Below are 22,394 nucleotides of genomic sequence, written 5' to 3'. Positions count from 1 at the left end.
GCGTCTCTCTTTCTACAAACAGGCAATTTGGGGATTTGGCTTCATAATAGTTTTAAGCCATTTAATTCCTCGGACAGAACAGGCTTAAAACCACAAATTATGATATATTACATCTCTGACAGCATGTCTTTCATACACATTACACCATGCACTGGGTTTCAGTAAACATTCATATCGCAGGACAGATTCGACTACTTCCTATTCACAGACAGAAAGTCAATCACCTCGTATCATTACTGAGCACATTTGATAAGGAGGCCATGAACCGAGACATTCCATCATGACTCAGAAACAGATAAATACCTTATATCCGGCTTCCATTGTTTTATTATTATTATTATTATTTTTATTGAAGCAGTGTGACCCCAGGCGATTGTTTTCTGGGAAAAATATCAGCACAGGCGTCCGGTAATATTTATGTCTTTATTCCCTGCAATAAGTTTTGCCAAAATCGATTTCCAGATGGTGTTAAGTGTAAAGTTCAGTCTGAAAATGTGTGTTGCCAAAGCCAATAGCAATATTTACCTCACTCCAGCTCTGGTTTTGATCTTGAAAGCAAAACAAACATTGAATTTGCTTTCTATCCGTCAATGTGCTTGGCATTGTCAGGGATGGACGTAGCACTGGAAAACGTCATTAGTCCATCAAAGGGCAGTCACCCTACAGTCTAACATTTATGACCTATTTTGTTTCATCAATTGTAATAATAAAGATATATTTGGACTAGATCGATTAGCCAGATCACCCTGAGCAAAACCCACACAGAATCAAACGGGTATCTTGTGACTATTAAAGGGGACATATCATGCTAAATCCACTTTTTTAGCCCTTTAAATGCATGTTGTTGTATATTTAGAGTGTTTAGAAGTACAGAAAAGTTCAAAGTAGTCTCTTCAGGTGCTCCGTTGATATCTTTATATTCTGTTTTGGTCATATTTTGCGATCGGTTTCGATTTTTCTATTCTCTATTACGTTTTTTGAACAATGACGTCACAGTATTCTCAGCGGAACTGCCAAATTAGGACATCGACATTTCGAGCGATCCGCCATTTTTGTTTCTCGCTGCGATTTTGTAGTCCAACCGAAGTTACGAGAGGATAAGTCGAAATGTTCGGTTGTTGGATGTAGTAACCCACAAGCTTCGTTACACCGTCTCCCAGCATCAGAACCTTTTCGAAGTGCCTGGTTGAGTTTTATTTTTCACAGAAATGTACCCACATCTGTGGGTAAGGTCATTTTTGTGTGCGCGAAGCACTTTAAGGATGACTGCTTCAGCAACCTCCGCCAGTATAAAGAAGGATTTGCCGAAAGACTTGATCTGATTGAGCGGTCAGTTCCTTCTATCTATGGAGACGACGAACAGAGCACTTCGGTAAGCTGTATATAACGCTAAAAAGTGTGATGATAAGACGTCCCTGTCATTGTTTTGTTAGCATTAGCAGTTGCACCGTCTTCATATGTTAGCGCTGTGTGCTCGTTTTAGATTATAATGTAACTTCTGTGTTAAATAGTCGTTGTAATACAGGCAGTATTGTAGTAGTGGGCATGGATGGAGAAGTTAGTGTAAATATAGTAACACACCATTGCGTTACATCCATATGAAGACGTTGTTCTGTAGGTGCATCATCGTCATTTTCATCTCGCTCCGCCGGGTCCGACTCTGGCTCCAACATGTATGGCTGGATGGACAAATCTTCCCTTGTTGACATTTTGTAAATAATGTGTGAATATAAAGTTTCTGCGCCGCTAGATAATTGTATCTGTTCTATCAAACTACAAAGATGGCCGAACAGGGTGACGTTGAACCGAGTGTCACCTCTGCAACCTGGAGAGGAGGCGGGGTATGAAGTGTCTCATTTGCATTTGAAGAGACCGCACCAAAACGAGTTGCTCTCAGAAGCACATCAGAAAAGGGGTTGAAAAGGGGCCTGTGGAGCTCTAATAATGAGGAATTCAGACCCAAGCATTGCAGTTTCGCGTTGTATAGACCACAACTGTATGATTTATATGTAAAAAGGAAGGATTTAAAAGCATGATATGTCTCCTTTAAGCAACAGTGATAACGACTAATCCGACATGCTCATTGTTGTCGTTGTTTCTCCTCGTTAATTCAAGATCCAAAAAGCAGTACGATGAACACACAGAGGAGAAAGGATGCTTCCCTGGAGACTCCCGTCTGACCCCCTAAATATAATCGGAACCATTTTAATAGCATGTCAAGAAAATACATTTTTCTTGCTTGATCAAGAGTTTCAAGCCAGATGTGCACATAATGGTGATCATTTATAATCACATCTGCAGAATGTGGAAAATGGATTGTTCCAGGCAAAGATTTTAATACACAAAGTCTTGAAATTAATGTTTTTGCTTTTAAATCTTAATCTAAAAATGTAGCCTCTTATAAATTTGAAATAATTTTCTATAATTGATTTTTGTATTTATTATATTCTTTAAATGTTTAGCATTTCAACATCATTAGAGAGATATTGACTATTACTGTACTCTTCACAGTATATATCGAGTTGGTTTCAACACACTAACCCACAGCTTCTGCACAAAAAGCCTGACTTGGGATTGAACCTGCTCCGTCTCACAGACACTATTCCACCATGCCACTCTTTCTATCGCAAATGTGTTCAATGGTTATTACTTCTTGATGATTCATTATGTAAATTGCCACAAGAGCGACCAAAACCTTTTCAAGCAGGAAAGGTTTTGGCTGCTTTAAATATCTTATCTAAACTGGCAGTTTTTTGTTTTTTTTTCTGTAAAAAAAGCAAACATTTTTGAGAAGTATCTCAGAATCAATGCAGTTATTACAACATACCAGCATCATATTGTCTGTATATTAATTCCACATCTCTCAAGTAGCCTAAGTGTAGTGCGTCTGCCTTGCGCTATTGTAAAGTTTAGTTCAATATATTTTAACTGTCACCTTTATTGTCAAAGCTCCTTTGTTTGGCATATGCGAGGTTTCTAACAACGGCAAATGGATCTGTCAAGACTCGCACTCCCACGTCAGTAATTCTGCCTCACGTGCATCTCGTTCTTTGGTGCAAAATACATGAGATCATAAAAAACCCTCTAAGGTGCCATGTGTGGGAGCTCAAAGAGTCCACAAACAGCACAAGTTTGATTTTAGCGCAGAGACTGCAGGCTAACGTCATGTGACGCCCTTTCTTTCACACTGATGGAGCCTTTGCAGTTGTTTGCACAGGCTCAAGTTGGATTTATGTGTTCAGGCATCATTAATCTGCCTCAGTCTGTTGCTCTGGGAATGAAACAGGCATGCATATGTGCTAAACTTCTCTGCCTTCTTCTGAAAAACAACACAAATGGAGGACAAATGTTTGAGAATTGGGTTGAATGTGAATTCAGGACATTAAATGTGGACTTGTTTATGATTGCGACCAAAACCTGCTGCCCACAAACCTAATGAATATATAGAGTATATGATCTAAAGTTCAGGAAATCAGCTTAGTAATTTAATTCTGGGTTATAGAGGGATCTGATAGCAGTCTGAACAAGCTCCTGATCAGTTTTGGGTCATTTGTCACTTCCTCCGCCTTCTTAAAATGTATTTTCACAGCCTGAAAGCTCTCACCGCCTCAGCAATTAGTATTCAGCTCAGGTCTCATTTCCATTTTTGAAAATACCTGTCTGTAAACCTGATCATTAAACAAAGCATAATTACCACTTTAACATTTTTGCAGAATGTTATACGAATATTTTCAAACTGCCATGAGCTTATTTTTTTTCATGTTTTGTCATTTTTCAAATTTTATTATCATTCCTTGGACATATTTTGCAGATTTAATGGCTGTATTGTGATGAGTGAATTTCTTTCTGCTCACCATACAGGTTGTAACCATTCTTTACACATAACTTTCTATAATTGTTTTATTTTTTTTCTTTGCTGCATAAGAATCAGCTTCTTTGTTTGTAACAATTGTTTTGATATAATGTAAAATTGTTTGGTTCTATCACACATTCTTGAGCCTAAGGTAACATCAAATGGAGCTAGTTGCAAATATAATCATTATAAATGTAAGCCAATTAAACAATATCCTTCCTTCTCAAAGTCTCTATTTAATCAAATCGTCCTGCTGAGAACTCTGAAGTACTTTCACTGTGGAGCCGAAGCCCAGTTGGCCGTTTTCCCCGCAATAGATATGCACAGGCTTGCATCCCTCAGGTCTGCATTGCTTCTAACGTTCCCACCGGAGCTCGACTCAATAGAGGCTGATTGAGAGCTGCTCTTCACTTCTCTCTCACGCTCCCTCCACAATCCCAGTCATCCTCTAGGATATCCGTGGCCAGACCTCCAGCCCCAACCTCTTAAGTAGTGATGAGAGGGGTGTGTGTGTGTGTGTGCGCACCATAGACGTGGGGAGAAAGATAGATTGTGGTGATGGGAAATGGGTGCTCGACATGTAATATTCTGTGAGTAATATGCATTAAATGCGGTCGAGTGGAGGAGTTGATGTGTTAAAGATTTTTTTTTTTCTAAATCCATATCAACACTGAATCCTGTTTTTTTTCTTTCTTTTTTTTTTTGCAATTTTCATTATTGCATTCTTTTAAGAGCACAACAGCAGACTAATCCACTGAAACAAACGTGTAGTCAAAAGTTCAAGTCGACCTCAGTTTGTTTGGGAATGATGTCTTCCTGCAGTTCTTCCTGGGGGTTAAGGTCACTCTGTTCCCCTCAGCAACAAGCCCCCATTTCTGTTTACACTGTCGAAGCATTCAGTAAAGACACGATGCATCAACAACATAATCTGAAGAGTTTTCAGCAAGTAGAGATCTAATGATTTTAGCCTCAACAAATCTCAGTTTGTAACTTAACCCAGTCATCTTTGTCCAGCTCCGGGCCGCAGGGCGCTGGGGCTGAAGTGGACTATGGGCGAAGACAAGTTACACACTGGACTGTTTAACTGATTTGTCCTTATTTTTATTTCAATTTCAGTTCCACATCTTTATTAAAACAATGATTGGTCCGAAAAACTTTTTCTGTGCCTCGTGAAAGGTGTGTGATTTTATATTCAGAGTCCAGAACGGTTCAGGTGCTCTACAGAAGGAAACCAATCCCAAGTCAGTCCTGCTCAACAAGCCTGCTCACATTATGGTTATTAGAATCCAGTGAGCAACAGGTCAATTTGTCCAGTTTGAAATACATGTGAAACAACTCTAAAAGGAAAATAAATCCACATTTGATGAGAAGATCCAACGTCCCTAATCTCACTCTGTGTTAGATATATTTCAGTAAATATTGAGAGGGTTGGGTCATGATATATTACCATTTGTATTGCGCCTTAATAACTTACATAATTTGTATATAAGTGGTAAATTGCAACATTCTTTTTATATTCTTGTACTCCAGCCTGATGCCACATTTTTCACATTCAAACATTCATTTTGAAATTAAGTAAGATAAAGTAATTACCACTCATTGGGTGGCCCTAACAGTGAACTGAATTTAATTTAATTTATGAATAAATCCAGGTGTTTTCTGCATTTCCCTCCAGTGAAACAGGTGGCAGTGTGCACCTCATCTGCTACATTATGTAATAATGAAAAGTCATCTGATCAATTAGCACCTGCCAAAAGAAGAAGGGGTAGAAGACAAATTAAAAATGAAGTTTCTCAGGATGGATGTAAGTGAGATTGATGGAGCAGAGGCAAAGAAAAGGGGCACACTTTTGTGTAATTATTCCCAAAAGTGAGTTCAATCATATGTAATGAAGATCAAGGTCTCACTTCCATTGAAATGTGCCAAGTGTGATTGATGGTATGATTTTCAACACGATATAAAAGCAAATAAAAGTGAGGGAGCGCATGATTATCTCTAGCTAATGTCAGGCACATTCCTCACACCTCTACAAACACAACATCTAATTATCTTTTTTTATTTTGTTTTTTTTTGCATACATTGATATTGTTCACCCAAAGCAGCAGAAGTAACGCAGCAAGTTCAGCAGGTTCAAATGACTAATCCTATGTCAAGTCGTAGTCGACCTGAGCGAGAAACTACCACATCGCATTTCACTTGTTCTTTCTCTATGCTGCGGCTGTTAAAGGTGAATGCGGCGTAATGGGAGTATTTACCCGCGGAGAACATATGCATGGCGGCATGGCGGCTGAAACGACCGGCCTATTGTCCGCAGTCTGCCACTCGGTGATATGAAAGCACTTTAAAGTTGTGGCTTCAGAGCCTGTGAGGAAACACAAAGAAAGAAAGTCTGTCCAATTTGTTTGGTGTGAAGTCATTTGACAGCTGCGTCAAAAAAAAAAAGAAAGAAAGAAAGAAATCTTGTAAAATTAACTGTCTGCTTCCCTTTTATTGCTTTTATAAGACTTTACTGTTGAGTGTTTTGTTCTTTTCCCCAGGAAGCTGCAGATCGCCACAGAAATATGTTCTAAGGGTCATTTAACCCTTCATGGCGTTTTATGGAGCTGGTTTGGTTTTACAAAATATGTCAAGTCTTAGAAAACACCCTTTTATGTCCAAAAATACCCACGAGAACAAATAATGGTAACAACAAAAAAAAGTGGTCGTGATAATAGTGGTCATTCATTCATTCATTTATTCACTCATTCATTCATTCAAACATTTATTTGACTGACACTGTTTTTGTTTTTACTTTTAGATGACGACGATTGTCTCCTCCCCCTACTTGGGTCAAGGATGTAGCTTTTTGTCAGTGGTCTCAGGCGGTGGTCACTTCCTGTTGCTGAGAGCTCCATGAGATGTTTCCTCTCTGGTTCTCCATGCTCAGCCATATTGTTCTCTAATTGTCCTTTTTGTAGGTTCAAAAAAAAAAAATAATAATAATAATTACCGAGGGATCGAGCGATCACGATGTTAAAGGGAGGTATATGATAAGATGACATTTTTTTGTTGCATTAAAATGCTTGCGGATATGTTGGCTCAACTGTAATTGAAGTTTTTAATGTCAGACTTACACACACACACACACACACACAGATAATGTAATTGAAAGTTGATTTACTCCTGATGAAGCAGATCAGTCAGACAGAAAACAACGTCCAGTGATTATACAGAGGACTACCAGCATGTAAAAGTTAATCGTGTCTGTTGCTGTGCTTTGTCGTTTATCCCTTCTTTTGGTCTCCGGTCCTAAAGAAATGGTCCAATACTGATCAGTTGAAAGAGTGATTATCTCCACATATCCTCACAGAGGCGACACAATTTCAACAATAAATCAATTATACTCACGTGCATGTACTTATCTTGGGATAAAGACAGTCGTCCAATTACATTACCTGGTCCAGTTGAAAGCTTAGCCTGAATAAACTGCACATGTAAATGTATTGAATGATTGTTAGTCCAAGTCATGGGAATGTCTGATCAAATGTGATCTCTGTGCAATTAAATCTGGCATTAATGTACCACCTTCAGTGAGCCCGGATGGTGTATATTTAGTCTCAGTTAATAACACTGTTGCGTCAGTGCTGAAAGGAGCCAGTAATGTACCACACAGAAGTCAAAGCGCTTTGGCATTTAGCACAAAGCTTGCAGAGTGTTGCAGATAGAAATGATAATATATGCACAACACCCCTGTATACGAACGATCCTATATGATATAAAATGAGTGAATCATTTGTTACCTCATGCAAAAAGAATGAGAAAGCCATTCGATTTGGTACAGTATATTCAATCTCATGCAAATCATATTTCTCCTGTGATTAATTTAATCTGTATCTGCTATGAAATCCAGTATCTGCTAAAGTTATTGATCTTTACTTCAAGGATCTTTTTTTTTTCCCCTTCATCCTACGGTGCTATGAGATTGATTTGTCGGCTTTAATTTATTTACTTATTTGACATGCAGATTCATCAGATGGCTTTGAGTTTGCACTCTTCAACTCTCCCTTCTCGTCTTCTGGTTCAGCGTATTCTCCTGTTGACTTTCTCTCGGGCTGCTTGTCACCTTGGCTCTGTTAGTCTCTGACTCTCCTCCTGTTGGTCTGCGAGGGATCAATTACCATCATAATAGTCCAATGCGGAGGCTTAGAGATTCAGAGGCATTATAGAGCCTGAGACCTGCTTTCTCTGCTGGTTGGTTTGTGTGTGTTCCTGCGTTTTTATTTCATCTGGTATATACTTTTCAGGTTGTTTGCCGTGTCTTCATCATTGCTTGAATTTAGTGCAGCTATGGCCAAATTAGGAGTCAAAGTGTACACATTGCACCAGCCTCGCATCACAAACGAGGGGTTACTGTTATATGCTGGATGTAAACTGTGAAGGCTGCATGCACACACTGTCACATTCCTACTCTTGCGCCCACAAGCAAGATGTGTGTGGGAAGGAATTAAACGCAGTGGATCAAACTGCAATCATGCAGATTGCACAACATTGAAGTATCTGCTCATTTTCCCATTTCAATTTTAAATTCTCACTGTGCAAATCTGTGCTACACCACCGTTTGTTGTCGTTATTTAATATACTCTCATTGAACTGCAATTATGGCTGATATTAGTTTCATTTTTTAGGAAGGTATTACTGCCTAATCATAGAAAACCTTTCCAACTTCCAAATGTCTCCATTTAACACCGTTCACAGCTAACATATTTCATTTAGTTATAGTTTTTTTTTGTGTGTGTGTGACTTGCTGGGTTGTTGGCTTTGGCTTTTGCCCTAAAACCTGGTTTTTGGCTCAATATAGCAACATGCTACTCTGATAATTACTGTATCACATCTGCAATGTGTTTGATCAATGGTTGCCACCTCCTGAGACGAGCCGCACGGATCCTGATCAATTCCATAATTAATTGATGGCCAAAGCCAGAGTTGTGCTCTTCAATCTCTCTGTAAGTGGCTCCCTGTAGCTTTCACCAGATATATGGAAATACACATTTTTATTAAATTTTTGATGAAAAAGCCCAGCAGTGTTTCACAGGGACTCTTATCTCGCAGTTCAAGGTAACACATGTGACACATCCGCACCCAAACAGCGAACCATGAATGAATCCAAAACTAGAAAAGTAGTTTATTTGAATTTGAAGTGAATATACTCACAGGTGATACTTTTAGCTTGTTTGCTTTTTTTGAAGCTTCCTTTACTCATTTCATAGATAGCTGCAAATTGTTTTGCAACTTGTTGCTTTTTTATTAGTTTTAATCTTTGTCTGGTGGACCCAGTTAGGCCTTGTTACATCTGCAGTTAATTTATTTTAAAGTCGGTCTGTAAATGTCATATAAAGAAAAGTTATTATTTTTGTTCTCCGAAGATAATTGGCTTTTCCTTTTGTTGTAAATACATGAACATACCAGCGGTTCCTGATGAGCTTTAATTGAGCAAATACAACATAAACTGCAGTGTGTGTATTTACAGAAGGCTGTATGAAAGAGAATGTTGTTTCCATTGTTTTCATACATACACCAGTTCAAATACTGTTTTTCATTGGTTGACAGCAAAACAATCTTTCATAATTTGTTTTGTCTCCACCAGCGTAGATAGTGCCACCACTAAGCCGCAGAGTAAATGTTGGTAATTAAAACAAAGATTTTCCTGCATCTCTTTCCATATTACTGTAGATGGAAATACGTTGACTCGTGTATATATTGTCTCCATGTGTAACCAGAGACAAACACAGCCACGTTATGTCACGTTGTGTTATTAGTGATAAAGACTTGTGAGTTGAAGCAATACGGCCAACGAGTGTCTCAACTTCTTGTCAAATGAGATTATTCTATCTGTGCTAACTGCTGTCAAATACGTGAAGCTTTCTAAAAGACTTGTTTTGCGGCGCCAAACAAATTTTATTTTGATGTCACCTCAGTTTAGGTCACAAACTGGCTCCACTTATAAAAGTTTACCACAAGTGTGTTAATCTTTTAGTGAGTTGTTTCTCTTCTGCTGTAATATACGCAGCCAACGGAACGGAAATGTCCTGGTTACCTCTTAACCAAAAAGCCTCTAGGCTTGTTTGAGGCTATTAAATTGGCTGTGTCTTTCCCCTGTGATGAACTGGCGAGCTTGTTGAACTGTTCTGGACGACGGATGCTTCATACAGATACAACATTTATCCCACAAGTCCTTTTTATTGACCAATCAGGGTAAACTCCAGACACGAAATCAAAGTTTTACTCCATATCAGTAAAGTTGTAAGTCACACAGGCGGCGAGCTGAAGCAGCCGTGCTCTCCAAGTGTAGTTAATGTTGAATTCCATCTCCTGCTCTGCGCAGATAACAGATGTGTCAATTTGAGCCGCCCTCGCTCCCATAAATAAACTGTTTGTACTAACAGTGTCACTGACAGAGTTGGCTTCATGATTATTTTAATGACATAGTGAAGCAATTTCTAAATTAAGTCCTGACATTTCAAACATCTACGTAAATTAAAATAATGACAAACTGCTTTCGGTGGAAACAGAAGAAAATGTTTGTCCTTTAGTTTTGTTTTTTTTCCTTCATCAGTTTTTGCATGATGGCTTCCGCAATTAAATCTTACTTTATCACTTGAATAATTATGTCTGAAATCACTTAAACCATGAGACACACATTGAAGTTAGTTTATTGAAGTTTGTTTATGTTTATAAAGAAAAAAAAAAAGAAGAAGAACGTAAATGACTTTAACTCTTTGGTCAAATAAAGTATTCGAGTCAACAAAGTAAAAAAAAAATTAAATAATAAGAATAATAATGCATTTGCTTGATCGTGGCTAAATAAAGGTAATAGTTTTACTACAGGTAATCATTCCACAATTGTTTAAACTGCACCTATTACAGTAACTCTTTTTTAATTAGTAATCTAATAATTACTCATTGAATGTCTTTTTGTTTTTCTCTACATTATGTGGAAAGTTAATGTTCTCCATTGGGTCTTGTATCCATCTTAGCCACACTGTGAAACGCAAAATAAAGTAAAATGCTCTTTTTCTGCTGAAATGGTTCAATATGAGTATGCAATGAAACCACTTTGATGACTCGCAAAACGATTCTTATTTTCGGAGGGAAAAGATGGTCTAAATCCCATTTTTCACTGACGTGAAGGGGGCAAATGCAGGTTTTGGTGTGGCAGGTGATGAATGGTTAGTGGGAAGAAATCCATCTGCTGCATCAACACAACAGAAATGGGATCGTCCACTGATAAAAAAAATGTGCAGTGAGATACGAGCCTGAGACCAGAAAATAAAAGGAAACCCAGTGGATGTACATGAGTGTGTGTGTATGAGAGAGAGATGATGTCCTTCAATCTGTTTCTTCCTCTCCATTTGTTTTCCCTCCTTCACAACACACACACACACACACACACACACACACACACACACACACACACACACACCTACACGCACACACAGGAGAATTCACCAGTGGCTATGTGCCATCCTGACTAAATACTAACTATCTATCATCTGAGATATTTCATACTTTCTCAATTCAATAAGCCCATATGATTTATGTAGTGGCTCAGGCAGCTTTGGTATAGAATTATGTGGAGTTTATGACCATGGATATAAATATATGCGTTCTTTTGTTCAGTTGTAAGTTCACTTAAAATTTGAAAAAAGTTTTCTTTTATAGCATTTCTTTTATTGCAATTTCTAAATACAACAACTTGGACTTCAGTGCTTTAACATCAGTTCCATCATTTAACAGCTTTTTAGTGCAAATACCAATTCAGCCAATCACATACCTACATTAAATCTCAACTCACTCCAAATCAGGACGTTTCGGCCTGGAGATCTGTCAGGACCCACGAGGATGTTTTTTTCTAGATCACCCGCTGACACTGTTGTACAGTCAATACTTTGTGCAAACTCTGATCAGGGAGTGTAAAACTTCACAAAAGTTTTGTCAAAGAATCCAGTCAGTGGTGAATTATTTTACGCAGCTCGTTTCCAAGTCAAACCCAATGCTGTGCGCAGTAATCTTACCATATGTCAATCTTTGTCTTTCATCGCATGAAATCTATTGTTTACAGGAAGGGGCATAGAATAACAGCAGATGGGAAACATGTGGGTAAACATGAATGAGTCCTTCTCCTATTCCTTCACACCACACTTTGCAAATCCACTCAATGGCAAAATTGTGATTTCTCTCTCGAGTTTAGAACTGCACCTGTCAATCAGTAATTCAGCCATCATTGACTGAGGCTCAAGCCAAGGTGGGGGAATGCAAATCATTTATTACACAATATAAATTCTGTTGTCTGCGTCATTGTTTATTTATATTCCGAGTTTTTTCTGCAGTAACAGCATCTTTCAGTGGCTGCCGGCCCAGTGAATTAACTGCGGGAACATAATGTGATTTACATTCAAAAGCATCCCCCAGTGTTGCTCTCACAGCTACAAAGCAGCCCGTGGAAGGAAAAAGGGCCATCTGTAACTTTCTTCTCCCTCAGTGGGACGGCAGACGGAAGTAATACAAAAAGCCTCTGTATATTTGTGTGTGTGCACTCAGTAATTCAAATGCTATTGAGACGTCTGTTTTTATTGTTTGTGTGTGAAATATTGTAGACGTTGGGCTTGTGGATTCATGTCTTTGCATCTCCACGCTAGTCCGTCTAAAGATTTGTGAATGCATGTGCACGGACGTGCAAACTTTAGTCTTCATATGACAACGCTACAGGGCCATTGAGATTTCTCGGGGCAATAGAGCTGCAGTTACGACTAGCTGTGTAAAGTTGCTTCCACAAAGCCAGATTGAAAAGAGTTTGACATATCTTTTAAACATGGCGTCTGCATTGGGGACAGACAGACTGTCACACAGCTGCCTCCAAATCTTTGAAAGACTGCATGCAGCTTTATTTGTTTCCCCCTCTTACAGTAGCACTCCCCCTAAACATGTCAACAGGCTTTAACCTTCTTGAATCTTTGACTTCGAATCCAAAATTGTGAGTTTTGATTCTTGACCTCAGTCCAGCAAGCCGCATGTTTGTTTGTGTGACGCGTACTGTAATTGCAACTTTATTTTAAGTTGGAGGTGTTGCACGAGACTGTATCAGATGTGATCAGAAATAATCGGGTTCACAAAGACTATGGCTCTGATGTGGAAACTCGCTTCTCATTTCATCTTTAGTTTGAACAGTGGAACAGAGTTGGGTGGGGAAAGGTAAGGCAGATTAGAATAGGTTGGGTAGAGTAGAATGGCGAGAGTGTGTGGATAGGGTAGAACAGGATGGGGTGCAGGTCTATGTTGGGAACATAACAGAGTAGAGAAATGTTAGGTAGGTTAAAATGGGTTTGGGTAAATAAGACGAGAATAGGTTACACTAGGGAAACTTAAGATACACAGGGTAGAGTATTGTGTAGTATGGAACCATAGGGTAGTCTAAGGCCCAGTTTACATTACCATTGAGTAAAAACAAAGATGTTTTAGAATTTTTGTTTCAGAAAGGTAATACGTTTAGAGGTTTGAAAATGGTCGCTGTACACAGGAAGAAATGCTAGAGACCCTGAAGAGAATGTACTGATTAGTAATTCAGTTCCACCACTCATGTATGTACAGAAGACAGTACACTGTAAACATTCAAGCACATTTAAATGGTTGCTCTTCATTGTATTGCCCCAAAAAGTGTCTGGTTTATGCAAAATATTTGTCTCCACACGTGATCCAGATGATTTAAGTATAAACAGCGTAGATCAATTCTAAAGCATGAACATCACAAACTGCTTGCTGATTATTTTTATTGTTATTGTGCGCCCTGCTCGCCCATGTGCAGAGCAACTTACCACGTTGCAGTGCCCAGCGTTTCACAAACATTTTGTTTTCTGTTTACATGGAGACAAATAGCAGAGGGAAACGTTGCAGTCTGGAAGCCATTTTTAAAATGGTTCCTTTTTCAAGAACTGACAACCCAATTGTACGTAAATAAGCAGTCAAAATGCAACAACAGTTTTCTCATTTCCACTTGGAAGACATTGTTGTGCAAACGGGGGATAATGTAGGTTAGAGTAGGCAAGGCTAGGATAAAGTAGGACGGGAAAGGGTGGTATAGACTGCAGCTGTGTCAAGACGAGAACAGTTGTTGATTCCAAAAATGAGCCACTGCTGGAGTTAGAGCAGCTTTATTACAAGAGGACTGCGGCTGAATTGGCATTACATATATACATTAAATCTGGAGTGTCAAACATGAGGCCCATGGGCCAAAACCGACCTGCAAGAGGCTCCAATACAGTCAAACCACCAAGCACACTGTAAAAATGTCAAAGAAAACATTGGATTGTGCAGCAGCAGTCTCACATTGTGAGATACTCTGAGTTTCAATAAGTAAGTTGAGTTTCAATAATATATAAAGACAGATGCATAGCGTGTTGTGCTGCATGTGCTGTGCTGTGTGAGTCCAGCAATGAGCTGCGGTAATCGCTTGGTGAGTGGTCTCAGGGTCAAAAGCTGTTCATACTTTATTTCTTACGTGTTGTTTTACAAGCAGTTGGTACAAAGTGGATGTCTGAAGCAGTCAGCCCCGTTTCTAGAATGTGGCCCAGCGGAACGATGACTGAGTAAAGCTACCACAGTTCTTCATGATGAGACTGAGAAAGATATTCCTTGATGGGTTTGATCCTTTGATCCTTCCTTTCACCCACTGACTAATTCAGATGGCCAAACTCCACGCTCACCACAGAACTGATTTTCTTATCAGCCCAGTCAGTTTGCTGGTCTCTCCAGTCTTGGTGCCACCACAGCGAAGAAAAGCCTAACAGTTGCCACAGGCTGCAAGACGGCCTTTAGCAATTTAGTGACTTACTTTCACCAGGGTCACTCTATTTCCCGCAGTACTGTTTTGCTTTGACTCATCCATTTTTTTTTAACTGTCTTGTCTCCAGAAAATGTTAAGAGAAAAAAAAAAAAAAGAAAGAACATTAAACTACATGCCCTGCATCGAACAACCATTGGATGGCAGGGCATTTAGCGACTAAAGGCCAAAAAACATTTCTCAGAGGTAGGTGGAGGGCAGCAAAAAAGAACATGAAGTATTAAATGTGCTTGTTGGACAAAAAAACTGATGAAAAAAAAATCACTTTCAACATCATCCCGTGTCAGGAGGATGTGCAGTACATAAACAACCACCTGTTCGTGTGCTCGCTCTATCAGCTCTGTGGTTTTAGAGGTATTATTCACAGCTTGATGTGTTTGTGACAGCAGCAGTTTTTCTGCTTCCTAATGGGTTTAAATAAGAAGTCCTGGCAAGTGATGGACCTCATACTGAATATGAAAGTGCAAATATGTACTAAACACACATATATTTGACAGTCTGAATTTGCATGTTGATTTCCCTGATGAAGAAGACAGAAGGCGATGAGTATCTCTGTTTGAGGGACCCCACTGCGAAGTCGAGTTCCTTTGTTTATTTAATCAACCCTTTTTTCCTTGAAGAAACCCAAGTGGAAATGACACTGTTTTCTCAGAATTTACAATTCCTCTGAGCTGAAAACAGCCCGGCCAGCAAAACACGTCATTTTGTCTCACAGAGGGTGAGTGAGGCACCCTCAAGAGCAAACGGCGAACGGGGCTCGGTTTTGTATTTGTGGAGGCGTACGCGTGTGTGTGAGTGTGTGTGTGTGTGTGTGTTTGAATGAGTGTGCCTCGGGAGGTGCGCAAGAACAAAAAACCCGAAGCAGCACACCAGATGAGGAAAGCAAATGAGTACTTTCTCTTCCTCCACGCTGATTGAAGAGCCCCGATATGTGCTTGTTGTTTCACAGCGGGGGGAAAAGTGTATGCTCGCACCTTTCCGAGCACTGCTGCTATGTGCGAGCTTTTGTTTGTGTGTTTGTTGTTGCATGTGCGCTTGTGGCTTGAAATTTCCATGAGTTAGTCCCTATTGTTCCTCCATTTTTCAAGAGTAGCACCAGAGGCCAGGCTTATTTGCTTTATGCATATCAATGTTGTGTTACATTGCTAATTTATCATATACACACTGCCAGTGTACAAGGAACACGCAAGAAGGCTTCGGTGTATGCTTCTACCTGTAGTTGTTATACATCCCGGTCTGTGTTATGCGGTGAGTGGGAGTAATAAACAACCTTTGTGGTGTTATAGGTGCTACAGCCTGCATGTCTTTCTCCAAATTTATTTGCATTTCAAATCTTTTCTTCGGAAGGCTGTATTTTTAAGTCGACGAAAAAGCATCTGAGATTTGAAATCACGCTAATGTTGTGTTTGCTCTCTCGGACAGGTGCAGAGTCACTGAGGGACCAACGACCAGAGAACTAAGTCCTCACAGAAAAGGTAACGTGCACATAAACACCCACTAATAAAGACACACACACCTACGTGTCGAGACACATTAATGAGCATCCATGTTTCCCCTTCTGGCTACAATGTAATGTTCAATTTAATGGTCTAATGTTCCTTAATCACTGGTTTATGTGCACAGGCTTATTGTGCGTCTATCAACCTGAAGCACATCTAATCAGGCAATTAGCCCTAATCTTGGACTAATTTCCACCTATGTATTCATCACTAGTACTGTGTTTCCAACAGAACACAAATGCATTCTCAGTTCTCCATTACACACACCCAAAGTTGAGCAGCACTCATAACCACAGTTGCGAAGTTATTGTATGTTAACAAAATTGAATTCAATATTTTCGTTTTTGTGTGTGGCATGCAAGGATAATCTGATTTATATGCTCATGATTCACACATAGGATTTGCATGTTTTGGCTCCCTCTATGTCATCCTGATTAGATAGTGTATAGCGATGGTGACCATGTTTCTAGGTAGTTGCCAAATGGAACCACCAAAAGTCAGTTTTCTTTTGTTTATATTAATCTAAATAATTTAGAAGTTATCTCAAATATTCTCTAATTTACTGGTCGTATTTTCTGTATGTATTGTATCTTTTTAATCCAACGTTTATGCTTTTGTTTCTGACAATGACCTCTTTATATCAGTTATTTTGTTCTTTGGACCATTGTTGTGATAGGATTTACTTCATTGGTGCTGTTATTACTGTCTGGTTTACACCTTTTACTGTACAGACCTCAGACGGCGTACTAGGATGGAAGATAAGTCTCCACAAAAGCAAATCCATAACTTGCTTGATTCCAGCATTTCCTTGCTGTGCTGTTGACTTCATCTGTGATTAAAATCTCCACAGTGGTGATTTAGTGTTAAAGCCGTGGTTTTGAGGCAAATGATGGCTTTATTCAGAGAAGCTGTCCGTAAGAGTGTTTCATCCCATTTTCACAGGATCAAATAACTGATTAGAACATAACAACCCCTCCAGCAACCATTACTGAGATTCAAACTCTTGCATGTAAGAACCCATTTTGGAGAATGTTTTATTGATCGGCGAAGATCCAGTCCAAACTGTTATCAATAAATTGGCAGCCATAAAGAAGATTCACAATATTTAAACTTTTCTATTTGAGACATTTCAACCTTGTACTTCCTCTGCAATGATGAAAAGACATAGACAGACAGTTTTCTTAGTTTAGAAGAAAGTCAGTATAACACTTTAACATGCCCACGGGCCTATTGGTTATGATTACATTCATATAGTGATACAATACGATACAATCAGCACAGCAATCGCCACATCACATCCATGTTTCATGAAACGAACTGCAAGTACCACTTATATGCAAGGTCTTCATCACAACTATGGTTTTTATCTCAGTGGGATTTCCTGGTCAAGTGTTATTCGACACGTTGCAGTCTAACAAAGAACTATTCTTTACAAACTAAAACCAGGTTATAAATCGATGGCAGAGTGTTTTCTAGCTATTTTGAGAATGAAGAACACTGTGTCTACACACAACTTGCCTATACTCTGCCTCTTTTGCATATAGTGTTTATTAGAAAAAACTCAACAAATTGACACAATCCAACATTAGCGTGTCTAAAATAATCGAATAATTGAAGAGAAAAAAGCACCTTGAATTTGGAAACGTACTCAGGGAAACCAAAAAGGCATTCTGTGTGATTTATTTTCACTGTGTGACTTTTTGAATCAGACCTTTACCATCTTTGATAGCACCTCGTTGACTGTAGCTCAGGCTTAATGTTAGTCATCCTCATCACATCTCAAATACCCTCTGCATCTTTTTCAATCTAAAAGAAAGGTCAGACAGTTGCATTGATTCTGTGAGTTATGGTCTAACATTTCTTTGATAGTGCAACATCCCAGTCTTGTTATGAGTCTTCCTATCAACGCTGAGGCAGCTTGTTACTGGGCAGCTGTCAATTCTGATGTTATACAGTTTATTCAATAGGTACAGACTGCAATTTACTGACGGGTACAGTCAAAGCATGTATTAATGTTTATCACAATCCTTAATATTTTATCTGTAACTTGCCCAAGCAGGTGTTACTTTATTCTTAGATTTAATTTTGAGGTGATGAAAATCTGAATTAGGCATGGTCTATAAAAACCTACAGTCTGTACTTTTTTTTTTCTCCGCTCAAAAATGGCCGCAGAGTATCTGCTCATTATAATTTCCTTTTGTTGGAAGTCTTTTTATTTCTTTCAGCACTTTGAAAATGTATCTAAAGAAACCATCTACAGACCGTGAGTAGAAGATCTCTGTTGAAGCTTATCTAAATTTGCATCTAAGTTAAAAAACAAAAAAAAAAAAAAACTTCAAATTCCACCAGCTTCATGCACCTTTTGTCTGACATACAGGAGGTAGAAGTGTTGAATTAACAGAGCTGTACAGCAGCAGTAAACTTCGTGCCTCTTTCACGTTTGCATTTATCAGTTAATATCTATTCAAAACAAAACACAATGCACCTTTTAATGCAATTAAGTGGTGCCTGCGCAAGGACGATCCTCCTTGAGAAAGAATTAACACCTTTGCAATGATGTGTGTGTTTCATTTGCACTCTCTAATTTGGGAATATGATGCACTGCTCTGCCTAATTACACACGGGTTAAACAGATTTGGTATCTTCATCACTTAATTAAATTTCCATCCCCGGGATCCCGTAGAATAGGTTCACTACTTACTGTGCTTACACACTGGACCAGGGAGATATTACACACAGATTTTAGTTTTAGCCAGTAAGTATCAGAAGCATCCACAGGATGCATCGGTGGCTTCAAACCTGAATTACTCATTGCTTTGAACAATAAGAGCCATACCTATTAGTTATAAACAAAAGATTATGTTATATGTTCTCAGTTTCTGCTCAATGATCGTAACTGTTTTTATGACAATTATTATATTACTGGCATTGCTGGCTTCATATTAGATTTTTTCTTATGATACAGTTTTAAACTTGAGCCAAAAAAAGTAGTTTATTAAACGAGAGGTTGATTGTTTATAAATTATGTTAATCATGACAGATATTTGTTGCCCAATCTGAAAGATAGCATGACTTTGATTTTCTAAAGTTGTGTTTTCACATAGATTTGTTTAGATTTGAAGTAGAAGATAAGTCAGTATATATGATACTTTAATGTTTTGTTTTATGGAATAATCTTCATGACTGAATTCCAGTCGAAACAATCTGGAGCTAAAACACAATAACAAGAAGTATTTGACCTTTTCTCACTTTCTTTCTTCAGCTTTTCAAATTGTGTATTAGTTTGAAAGTAGTTCTCTCTGCGACTAGTTAAACACTCACAAAATAGAACGCTTGAAAAATAATGCATGTTATTTCCTGACATAATCTGTTTTGAACACTTTGAACCAGTGCTAACCACTGACCTAATCTTTGAACCAAAGAGGTTTATAACATTCCAGAAACTATTTTATGTCCCCATTAACAGAAGCATGAAGGGGAGGAAATTAGAAATACATCTCTGTATATTACAACACAGCTCCATAATGGTAAATGGACTTCACTTATATAGCGCTTTTCAGCTGTGTGAGCAGCCCCAAAGCGCTTCACATGATTCATCACATTCAGCCATTCATACGCACACCATTGGAGGCTGCAGCCATGCAAGGCTGTCACTCCAATGGGAGCAGTTTGGGGTTCAGTGTCTTGCCCAAGGACACTTCAGCACATGGGAATTGAGCGTGCAACCTTCTGATTGGGAGAAGACCGCTCAACCAACGGAGCTGTGCCGCCCCAATTATGCAAAGTACTTCCTCAAACATGAACCTAGACAACAACGTTACATCATGGTTTAGGGAAAACAAGTTGTGCTGATTAGATTAAATTCCATGAGACCCAATGGAAAAGCCAAAGTGTATCTGAACATATTTTCTTTATTGCTACGATAATGTATTTATATTTATAGGAACTGTATTATTGTAATTGACTCAAGTAATGAATTCACAGGACAATGTTTTGTTCCCTGTTTGAGTTTTGAGCTTTTTTGACTGTGTTGCATGGTAATATTCTGGATATGCTGGTGGCCTTGAGAAGGTTTATATCTTGATCTTAAATATGACACTGACATCGATGAACACGTCCTAATTTGTCTGCAGATATATCTATAGATTTGTTTGCCACAGTTTAGACTTTGAGAAAACCAGGAAAGCAGTTTGGGGATAGACCTCTTTATTGTCTTGATAGAAACACTGGCGAGTCCTGATACCAGCAGAGAGAATAAAAAAAAAAGGAATTTAAGAGAAAAGGAGTAAACTGAAGATAGATAAGAAGAACTGTCAGACCTTGCAATAGCGCCGGGTGGTTTCAAGGCTCTGCTATTGCTTCTTGCATACCTTTCCACTAATTGCAGAGTTTCATTATTCCTGCAGTCATTAAACATGAGAGGACGAACCACCCACAGCAACAGCTGTGATTTGGAATTGACTACACGACAAAACATCATGTGGTCAAGCACGTAGAGGGAACATTTGTGTGAGGAATCAGGCAGTTTAATATCCCTGAAGTGTCACAATTTAGCTCAGCCTCTGGTTATTAGTAGCATGTCCACAATGAAACAGTTATGGGGAGGAGAAAAATCAAACAGCAGGCGGGCCTGAACGGCAGAACAATTGCAGAACAGAACAGAGCACAAAATATAAGGGAATATGTGGCATTTCTTTCTTCAATATAAGGAAGCCTCATAGCAATAAATGATATACCAAAGGAGAGCCTATTTTCTTCCTGTTTGAATTGTAACAAATTTGTAAGGATCATGCATTTAGGATGAATATCCCCTGTCAATATCTGTAAGGCTTCTATTCAAAACATCTCATTCTGCTGTTTCTGCACTTTGCTGGTGTTGTTAGTTGCACTGGATGATGACATAATTTTACCTGCTTATCCATGTAGCAGACGAGCGCCTCAGCAGAGCACGGTGCCACAGGCCACAACAGCTTGAAACCGCCTCATCCTGTGGGATTGTGTCCAATTCTGCAACCAGCGTTTGGCCAGAGTCAGCCAATGAACTTGTCTTTTTTATTCAGACAATCCATAAATCCACCAAACAAGATTAGATAGCCTAATCACTATTCGCAGAAAATCTTTGGTGAATTTTGTGGTAAACAGGCATACTTTGTTATTCATCCCACAAATGCATTTCTTACAAAATGTGTCCCAAAGTCAGCCTGTGTGATTCGGTGCCAAAAAGCAACTTACAACAAAGAACTAATCTACTCAATACAATTTGAACTTTTTGATGCTCTGTGTGTGAATTTGCCCCAAGACATTACAATAATGTCCACATAGATAAACAGAAATGGAGGGCAGTCCAGTCACAGCAGAGAGAAGGAGCGTAGGCAGAGGAGAAGCATTAGCAGAGCGGAGACGAGAGGTGAGAGTGACAGCAGTGGAAGCCTTTGATCTCAGGCCTCTAATCAATGGGGATTATAGCCTGTGTGCCTGTGTCAGGCCTGATTATGGCAGAAGGAGACGGTGAGCATCCAAAGTAGCAGCTCACCAACACAACTCCTCCCCATCTGTGAAAGGCCATGTCGAGATGATCACATTTAAACTGTCTGACAGGACTCGGAAGTCCAACGTGGAGACGGATACGACATTTAGAAAACAGTAACTCGTGGTCACACCCAAAGACAGTCCGTGGAGACTGCGCTGCCATGTGCACTCATCCAGACGGCTGTATTGTGACTGTGAAGTGTCAGCAGTGTGGGAGCGCTCCTCCACTGCAGGGAGTAAACATTGTGGATACACGACACAGGAAATATGAAACACAACACTACAGATGACTATAAACTGCTGCTGAGGACAGACAGACCCTGGAGAGCTGCTTTAAAATCTCTGAATGTGAAATTCTTTCAACTTCTTCTGACAGACGACGGATTTCTCCGTCTATATCTGGGGAGTTAAGATTTTACAGACATTTCCTCGAGACAGGTTTTGGAGTATGATGGATTATCTCGTCCCTAATGCCTCTCCCTCTTTTGTTGTCACGCACAAAACTGTGAAGCACAGTAAAGAGTGTACATCAGAGTATCGCAGCAATTTGGAGGATTTACCGCAAAACCGTTGCACACACTGTATATGAAAGACAACATTTTTATAAGAAGAGCTGAATTTCATACTCGTAGATCATTTG

At 39.1% G+C, this 22,394-nt stretch overlaps 1 protein-coding gene across 4 annotated transcripts in view; it reads left to right on the top strand.

The window, feature by feature from the left end:
* tnr (tenascin R (restrictin, janusin)) overlaps positions 1-22,394 on the top strand; it is a 230,737-nt gene that overhangs the window by 97,077 nt on the left and 111,266 nt on the right. For all 4 annotated transcript variants that reach the window (XM_080460231.1, XM_080460230.1, XM_080460229.1 and 1 more), the window contains exon 4: positions 16,149-16,201. The gene's annotated coding sequence lies outside the window, so the exon portion shown is untranslated. The remainder of the gene's footprint in view (positions 1-16,148; positions 16,202-22,394) is intronic.

This window comes from Lipophrys pholis (genome assembly GCF_963383615.2).
Source record: "Lipophrys pholis genome assembly, chromosome: 1".
Lineage (NCBI taxonomy): Eukaryota > Metazoa > Chordata > Actinopteri > Blenniiformes > Blenniidae > Lipophrys > Lipophrys pholis.
Note: the sequence above shows the minus strand (reverse complement) of the source record. Positions and strands in the feature narration are given on the sequence as shown.